This window comes from Microcaecilia unicolor, chromosome 3 (genome assembly GCF_901765095.1).
Source record: "Microcaecilia unicolor chromosome 3, aMicUni1.1, whole genome shotgun sequence".
NCBI classification, from domain to species: Eukaryota; Metazoa; Chordata; class Amphibia; order Gymnophiona; family Siphonopidae; genus Microcaecilia; species Microcaecilia unicolor.
Window position 1 is genome coordinate 10,503,652 of NC_044033.1, and position 8,250 is coordinate 10,511,901.

An 8,250-nucleotide genomic window follows, 5' to 3' on the forward strand; every position below is an offset into this window, starting at 1 on the left:
TTTGTCCACCTTTAGCTTTCCAAGTTGTTGATACACACTCTCTTCCGTGAACGGTGCTCTATCCACCTCATTCTCAAGTGTACTTTTGCCAGTCCCTCTCGGTCCTTCCCCAGGATTTTCTTCATTGAAAACAGAACAAAAGTATCTATTTAGCAAATTGGCTTTTTCTTCATCATTTTCTACATAGCGTTTCGTTGTATCTTTTAGTCTCACAATTCCCTTTATAGTCTTTCTCCTTTCACTAATATACCTGAAGAAGTTTTTGTCTCCCCTCCTTACATTTCTAGCCATTTGTTCTTCCGCTTGCGCCTTCGCCAGACATACCTCTCTCTTGGCTTCTTTCAGTTTCATCCGGTATTCCTCCCCGTGTTTCTCCTCTTGAGATTTTCTATATTTCTGGAATGCTAACTCTTTAATCTTTATTTTCTCAGCCACTTACTTTGAGAACCATATCGGTTTCCTTTTTCTCTTGCTTTTATTTACTCTCCTTACATAAAGGTCCGTGGCCCTGTTTATTACTTCTTTTAGCCTGGACCACTGTCCTTCTACTTCTCGTATGTCCTCCCAGCCCATCAGCTCTTTCCTCAGGTATTCTCCCATTTTGTTAAAGTCAGCTCGCTTGAAATCCAGGACTTTGAATTTAGAGTGGCCGCCATCCACATGAGCCGTTATATCAAAACAAACCGTTTGATGGTCACTGCTTCCCAGGTGTGCAGCCACTCGGACATTTGACACACTATCCCCATTTGTGAGCACCAGATCTAACGTGGCTCCCTCCCTCGTGGGTTCCGTCACCATTTGTCTGAGCAAAGCACTTTGGAAAGCATCCACAATCTCTCTACTTCTTTCCGATTTTGCAGACGGAACCTTCCAATCTACATCCGGCAGATTAAAATCTCCCAACAACAGCACCTCTCTTTTTTTCCCCAACCATAAGGCTACTCCTTCACTCCATAGGTCCCAGGTGCAGTGGCGTAGCCAGACAGCCAGTTTTGTGTGGGCCTGAGCCCAAAGTGGGTGGGCACAAAATTTTCTCAGCTCCGCCCTCCCTCCACCACTATACCCACCATTTCTCCCTCCTCTCCAACCCTATGCCTACCATTTCTCCCCCTCCCCACCTATCCCCTCTGTATGCAGCATGTGTCCCTCCCCTCCACCTCATACACAGCCAAGACTTCTCCCTTCCTCACCCCTCCACCCCTTTGCTGCATCTCTCCCTTTTTCCCCGTGCATCTCCCTCACCCACCAACCAAGCCTCATCTTTCCATCTTCCCTCCCCCCTGTGCAGCATCTTTCTTTCCATCTTCCCTTCCCCCTGTGCAGCTGCTGTGTCCTCCGTCTTCCCTCCCTCCTGCGACATCTTTCCCCCCATCATCCCTCCCCCCCATGCAGCTGCAGCATCTCACCCTCCTTGCAGGCCCGCCCAGCAGCAGTGTTCCTGACGGCGATTCTACTCGCAGGCTCCGCTCGCAGTCGCAGCGATTCCCACACGCTGCCTGCCAGCTGCCGCTCAACAATCTCCTTGCGCTACTAAGGTGTGAGGATGTTATAATGCCGTTGTATCGCTCCATGGTGCGACCGCACCTTGAGTATTGTGTTCAATTCTGGTCGCCGCATCTCAAGAAAGATATAGTAGAATTGGAAAAGGTGCAGAGAAGGGTGACTAAAATGATAGTGGGGATGGGACGACTTCCCTATGAAGAAAGATTAAGGAGGCTAGGGCTATTCAGCTTGGAGAAGAGACGTCTCATGATAGAGGCATATAAAATAATGAGTGGAGTGGAACAGGTGGATGTGAAGCGTCTGTTCACTGTTGCCGGCGGAGAAGGAGGTAAAACGTTTTAAACAGCTGGTACTTATGAAGGGGAGGGGCAGCAGCACACATCCTGCTTGCACTCGGAGGCCACAGAGAGAGAGGGAGGGAGGTGATGGGTGGCGGAAATTGGAGGAGGGGGGGCGTGGAACTCGAACGGGAGTGGGGCCATCGGACTGGAGTGGGCCCGTGGAACTCAGACGGATGGGAGTGGAAGGAGGGAGGGAGGTAGTGGGTCATGGAACTCGGGGGGGGGGGGGGCGATTGTTTACTCACCTCCGGTGGCTGCTGCTGGGTTCCCTTCCCTTGCACTTCCCATTGGTCCGCCCTGTGATGTCATCCCCAGGGCGGACCAATGGGAACTGTGTTATGAACCCAGGCATCCAGACAGAGGTGCAAATTATTATATAGGATTGTGAGGAACTACAGGAGACCCCTTATGAGCCTGGACATCTAAATGGCAGATGGAATTTAGTGAGAACAAATGGAAGGTGATGCATAGGAAAAATAATCAAAACATAATGCTGTTTAGTTCCTGTTTTAGGGGCAGATGGAGTCTTGCAGACTAATATTCCACCAGTGTCGTTATGCTCATATTAGCCCTCTCCGCAAGTCACTTCACTGGCTTCCTATCCGTTTCTGCATACAGTTCAAACTCCTCTTATTAACTTGTAAGTGCATTCACTCTGCAGCTCCTCAGTATCTCTTCACTCTCATCTCCCCCTACATTCCTCCCCGGGAACTCTGTTCACTGGGTAAATCTCTCTTATCTGCACCCTTCTCTTCCACCGCTAACTCCAGACTCTGCTCCTTTTATCTTGCTGCACCATATACCTGGAATAGACTTCCTGAGCCAGTACGTCAAGCTCCATCTCTGGCCGTCTTCAAATCTAAGCTAAAAGCCCACCTTTCTGAAGTTGCTTTTAACTCCTAACCCTTATTCACTTGTTCAGAACCCTTATTTTATCATCCTCACTTTAATATTCCCTTATCTTTTGTTTGTCCTGTTTGTCTGTCCTAATTAGATTGTAAGCTCTGTCGAGCAGGGACTGTCTCTTCATGTTCAAGTGTACAGCGCTGCATACGTAGCGCTATAGAAATGATAAGTAGTAGTAGTAGTCTTTGGGATTCTGGAATCTTGCTATTCTTTGGGTTCCGGAATCTTGCTACCCTTTGTCCTTATCCCTTATTTGTCCTGTTTGTCTGTCCTAATTAGATTGTAAGCTCTGTCGAGCAGGGACTGTCTCTTCATGTTCAAGTGTACAGCGCTGCATACATCTAGTAGCACCTATAGAAATGATAAGTAGTAGTAGTAGTAGTAGTCTTTGGGATTCCGGAATCTTGCTACTCTTTGGGAGTCTGCACAGAATCTTGCTACTTTGGGATTCCGGGATCTTGCTACTCTTTATCCTTGTCCTGTTTGTCTGTCCTGATTTAATTGTAAGCTCTGTCGAGCAGGGACTGTCTCTTCATGTTCAAGTGTACAGCGCTGCGTACGTCTAGTAGCGCTATAGAAATGATAAGTAGTAGTAGTAGTAGTCTTTGGGATTCCGGAATCTTGCTATTCTTTGGGTTCCGGAATCTTTCTACTCTTTGGGATTCTGGAATCTTGCTACCCATTGTCCTTATCCCTTATTTGTCTTGTTTGTCTGTCCTAATTAGATTGTAAGCTCTGTCGAGCAGGGACTGTCTCTTCATGTTCAAGTGTACAGCGCTGCGTATGTCTAGTAGCGCTATAGAAATGATAAGTAGCAGTGACTGCATACATTTTCAGGATCTTTACTAAAAAAATAAAACAAAACAGTGTAACTTTACCTCATATCTGATATCAGTGTTTCCTAGGCAGAGCACTACATGACTCTTGTACATTCTAGCCTCTTCCACAAAGAAGGAGTTGCTAGTAATATTGTATTATAATCAGAGGGAAGGAACTGTATGGTAGGGAACTCCCCCCAAATATAAAACCCCTGTCTTACATTTGAATCAGGGGTGTAGCTACCAGTGAGCAAACCCAGAAAAATGACCAAGGCCATCCAATGGTAGGGGGCTGCCTGAAATTGCACCCTGCCTTCCTCTCCTCTTCCCACCTCCACTGTGCCTGGTTCCAACTTCTCCTCTGTTCCCTCTAAGTTGAGCGGGAGTCCTCTAACTGCTTTACCTCCAGTAGGGGTTGTTGCCTCAATATTGTGCTCAATGTTTTCACCTGGGGCCCAGTCAGTCCTATCTATGCCACTGATTTGAATAACTGTCTTTGGTTCTTTGCCTCCCCAGCCTCTGACCATACACACACAAGGAGAACCATTCTACTTAAGACTTAGCTATATTGCTCCAGAGGTTCTACAACCTTTATACTGGGTTACTTAACTAGTAAAATAAGTCCAGTAGTAATCCAAGAGTATACAACAGACAACCTGCTTAAGCATCTGCCATGTTGTGTATCTGAGAGAACGGGACACCCTCTACATCTCTTCTGAGAAACTAAGGAGAAAGGAGAGACTGTTACATGTGTTTCTTCTAGCAAGGTGACCGGGACTATTTCCATTCATTAGAGATCCAGGGAACATCTATTGAGCTAAAAGAAGTTTACCATTAAATTCTACAGGGTTCCTCAGGATCCAACACAACTCAGCTAATTTTGTCTACAAGAACCTGCATCTGATGCAGCTAACACCAGAACTGTAGTCTGTAAGTGAATATTGGATGGAACTGTAGCAGTATTTAGGAGACACAGGAGTTTGGACTTCCTCTGGACTTTGGAGTAAAGGGTATCAAGCATCAGAGGCATTGTAAATAACTAATGTTTCCACCTGATGCCTTTTGCGTTGTGCTTCCCTCTATCACATTGTATTTGTTTGCCTGAAGAGAAATTATTTAAGTAAACAGTTGTTTTATAACAATAGCCTTGGGAGTAGAATGACTTAATGAGAGTGGTGAATTGGTGAATGTGGACAGACAGTAAAGTTGCTTATGGCCTCCTGGAGGATTCCAACCCCGGTTCTGGTCCTAACCAAATAAATACTTTTTATGTACAGAGGTTATCCAGATTCTGAGTATAATATAGATCACCACCTACCAAATAACACCCCACTGTGAACAATGCATTGAAATTCTTAGCTCAGTGTGTGGAGGTGGTCAAAAAGCAAACAGGATGTTAGGAATCATTAGGAAAGGAATGGAGAATAAAATAGAGAATACTATGCCTCTGTATAGATCCATGATGTGGATGTACCTTGAATACTGTGTGAAATTCTGGTCACTCATTATTAAAAAAAGATAGAACTAGAAAAGGTACAGAGAAGAGCAGACAAAATGATAAAGGGGATAGTACAACTCCCCTATGTAAAAAAGATAAACAGGTTAGGGCTCTTGAGCTTGGAGTAGAGATGGCTAAGAGAGACCATGATAAGTAGGGTGGAACGGGTAAACAGGGAATGGTTATTTCAACTTTCAAACAGTACTAAGACTAGGAACACTAATAGGTAGCTCATTTAAAACAAATCAAAGAAAGTATTTTTTCACTCAGTGCACAATTAAGCTCAGATTTCTTCTTTTTTTTTGCCAGAAGATATTGTCAAAGCATTAACACGTAACATAGTAGATGACGGCAGAGAAAGACCCGTACGGTCCATCCAGTCTGCCCAACAAGATAAACTCATATGTGCTGCTTTATGTGTATACCTGACTTTGATTTGTATCTGCCATTATCTGTCATTTTCAGGGCACAAACCGTAGAAGTCTGCCCAGCACTAGCCCCGCCTCCCAACCACTAGCCCCGCCTCCCACCACTGGCTCTGCTACCCAATCTCCGCTAAGCTTCTGTGGATCCAACACAGCTGACTTTAATACGGATTTAGTCTATATGTATTTAATTACAAAATTTGTATTCCACCAATCATAGTAACATAGTAAATGATGGCAGATGAAGACCTGTACGGTCCATCCAGTCTGCCCAACAAGATAAACTCATGTTTCCTTGGTACATCGCAATTAAAAACAAACAAGCAAAGGATTCTTATAATATTCATTTGAAACTAGAAATGATAGACAATGCCAGTAGAATGGAAACCCTGCGTTTTTAAAAACTCCTTGCATTTATCTGATGAAATTTTATGTAGGAAATACCTAAAGGAGATACTAGAGCTGACTACAGCTGATACCTTAACTGTTTCTAATTGTTATTATTTGCCTGGTAAAAGTAAGACAACACTGGTTGTCAGGGAGTTGATCAATTAGCTTCTTTGAAATAGATTTAACTGCTTTTCTTGAGGACTCTCAGGGTACAATTTCTTCTAAATCCACTTTGTTGGTGACTTTTTTTAGCAGTGAAAAAGATAAATCCTTGCTAATGAAACAATATTTTCAGAAGAAGGATTAATTTTTTTATGATGATAAGATATATGTTTTCCCAGATGTTTCTAGGGCAACATGACTCTAAGGTGGCTGCTCTGCGGGCTTCTTTTTTCCCTGAAATATCCTTGTATTTGATTACTTACCAAGGCAAAGAACTTATCTTTTCGGATCCACTACAATTTGAGCACTTTCTTGTTGGGCTTGACAAATAACGCCTAGCTTTTTTTTTAGTGGGGGGGGGGGGGGAGGTTATTGATTTATTGCGGTGCCATTTATTAATTGGTGTTTTTGACCAGTTTATTTCTTACCCCCTCCCCCGTTTACAAAGCTGCGTTAGTGGTTGCCGGTGCGCTAATGCTTACACAGTCCGTTCACTTTGAATGGGATGTGTCGGCATTGCTGTGCGACTTTGTAAACGGGGGTGGGGGGGTAGTATTTATTTCCTTCTTTTTATGTAATTGCTTCCTTTCTAGATGTGGGCTAGTTGGTTTTGTTTAGATTATTATTTCTGTATTTATTTCTGATATACCAATTGTGTACTTTTCTGTATAACAGTTATCTATAATAAAGAATTAACTTAAAAAAAAGCAATAATCATTAAAACATATACAGTTATGTGAAACAGATGGTACAAGTCATAAACTAAGTAAAATAATGAACAAGCCTGTATAATTAAAAATAAAGGTTTTGTCTTGTCAATAAAATAAAAACAGGTTCTGGCAGAAAAGCAGTAGGGAGAGAATTCTAGATTGCAGGGCCCAACTTAGATTGTGAGTCCTCCAGGGACAGAGAAATACCCAGTGTACCTGAATCAAAGTCACCTTGAGCTACTACTGAAAAGGTGTGAGCAAAATAAAAAAAAAAAAAATAAGTGAAAAAACCCTCTGATGAGTTTCTTGTAACTGAATTGCAGGATAATACAGCTCTAGTAAATCTCTTACATAATTTGGGACATTTTCCTTCAAAGCCTTATACAGCAACACTAATTTCTTAAACTTAACATGCAACATAATAGGCAGCATAAACTGAGGAATGGGGAGGGACATTGGAGCCGTGGCCCAACCAATGTTTTGCCCAATAGAGCATCAGAATGCATGGAGGTAGAGCTGGAGATTTTGATTTGTTTGGTCTTTCTAACCAATAAGGTGTTTTGCTGCCCCTTCAGTTTTGGGGTAATGTGCATGAGCTCACTACCAGAGGGGCTATGCTGAACTCAAGACTACATATGTTTCAGGAAGCAGATGAAATCCTGGCTCTTTTTCCAAGCCTTTAACATTAGTATTGCAAGCTAATAACAGTTAACTCTGCGATTAATGCATTAATTATTAATCATAATTGGAGGAGTGGCCTAGTGGTTAGAGTGGTGGACTTTGGTCCTGGGGAACTGGGTTCGATTCCCACTGCAGGCACAGGCAGCTCCTTGTGACTCTGGGCAAGTCACTTAACCCTCCATTGCCCCAGGTACAAATAAGTACCTGTATGTAAGCCGCATTGAGCCTGCCATGAGTGGGAAAGCGCGGGGTACAAACGTAATTAAAAAAAAAAACTAATCACATTGCAGCATCTCCTGACTCCTCCATACATCTATCCATACTCCCAACCCCTGTCATCGGCGTGATCCAGTATCTTCCCCCCCACCTGTACATAAGTACATAAGTATTGCCACACTGGGACAGACCAAAGGTCCATCAAGCCCAGCATCCGATTTCCAACAGTGGCCGATCCAAGTCAAAAATACCTTTAATTATATGATTAACTGAGATTAATTTCTTTTTAATCACACAATTGTGATTAAAAATTGGTATTGAAATGCAGCCCTATTTATTACATATGGAGGGGCATTTTTGAAAGAAATGTCCAAGTTGCGATTTGGACATCTTTGCAAAATGTCGAAATCCAGGGGCGGGGAAACCCATATTTTCAAGAAAAGATGGACGTTCATCTTTTGTTTCGAAAATACCGTCAGAGACGTCCAAATTTGGATGCCCTAGATTTGGATGTCCTTGGATCTTGACGTTCTAACTTTTGGCGATTTTCAAAACCAAAGACATTCATATCAAAAATGTCCAAATGCAAGCCATTTGGGT